The following is a 1,293-nucleotide window of genomic DNA, read 5'->3' as shown; positions in this document are numbered from 1 at the left end:
CTTTACAGAAGCAGACTGCCTCATCTTTCTCCTGAAGAGCAGCTAGTGGGTTCAAACCACTGACATTTTGGTTAACAGACAAATATCTTAACCACTGCACCTCAAGAATAGGTTCTTCTAAATTCCAGCAGTCAAGTGGAAAGCCTTGTACGACACACATCTTGGACCTCAGGTTAGAATTCAGTAACTTTTCAGAGGAAACAGAAGTTTGTAAGACTGATGGTTCATCTTCAGCCTGTTAATTATTACTAGTAGTGTCAATGCCAGTATTTTACTATTACAGCTCCTACAACCTACCTTATTCAGCCTGATCTGTCTGGTGATCTTTGTTTTAGATTTGGATTTGAGTTGGAAGACTGATAGCTTGTTGTGCCATGGATCTATTCTATACTAGGAATAAAGAGGCAGAAATTAGTATGACTGACTAACATTCTTTGTATATTTTATTTTTCTTTAACTTCATTACACTATTAAAAAAAAAAAAAAACTCACTGCCATCGAGTCGGATCTGACTCATAGCAACCCCTCCTTGGGTTTCCGGGGCAGTATCACTATGGAAGTAGATTGCCCAACCTTCTTTCTGGGGAGCGGCTGGTGGGTTTGAACTGCCAGCCTTCTGGTTAGTGTCAAATGTCTTAGGCAGTATGCCACCAGAGCTCCTTCATTACACTATAGTAGCTTCTAAGTTCAGCTGGATTCTCCTATAGATGATGGAACTCAGGAAGGTTTCTGTCTCGCCACTCATTTTCTAACATACATGCAAGAGGGAGTTGCAGTTCCAAAGGATTCAGTTACTTCCTTCTGTCCTCAAAGTCTATTATAAAAGCTAGTAATACTAAAAGTCCTATGCATTGGGGTCTTTTTTGGCAGTCACTGAGCTAAGTACTTAACATGTAATATCCCATTGAATCCCCAAAGTAATATTCTCAGGGTGGTAATATTCATTCCATTATATAAATGAGGACAAAGAAACTTAGAGAAATCAAGTAAATATTTCAGTGTTAGACAGCTAGTAAATTAAAAAACTGGGATTAAAATCTGATTCCAGATTATATTCTTAATGACTCCTCTATTCTGCCTCCTATTACATTATAATTGCATATAGTGTTAGAAATCACAGTCACAATAGTTCTGGCTTCTGAAAATCAACAGCTCATATAAATGTGGAAAATACATAGAGAACTTTGGCAACATCTACAGAGAATCCAAGAGGTGAATAAATTAAAGAACAGTAGGTACTACAGGCAAGGACTCCAGGTTTAGTCAGAAGTGATATTGTTCCTGGCCATAAAT

General features: G+C 37.9%; 1 pseudogene; it reads right to left on the bottom strand.

The window, feature by feature from the left end:
- Window positions 1-385: 385 nt before the first annotated feature.
- The window catches only part of LOC103204788, a 4,149-nt pseudogene continuing 3,241 nt past the window's right edge, over window positions 386-1,293 (bottom strand).

This window comes from Orycteropus afer, unplaced genomic scaffold (assembly GCF_000298275.1).
Source record: "Orycteropus afer afer isolate SDZICR_OR568_19922 unplaced genomic scaffold, OryAfe1.0 scaffold00259, whole genome shotgun sequence".
NCBI classification, from domain to species: Eukaryota; Metazoa; Chordata; class Mammalia; order Tubulidentata; family Orycteropodidae; genus Orycteropus; species Orycteropus afer.
The sequence above is the reverse complement of the archived record's forward strand: the minus strand, read 5'-3'. Positions and strand labels throughout refer to the sequence as shown.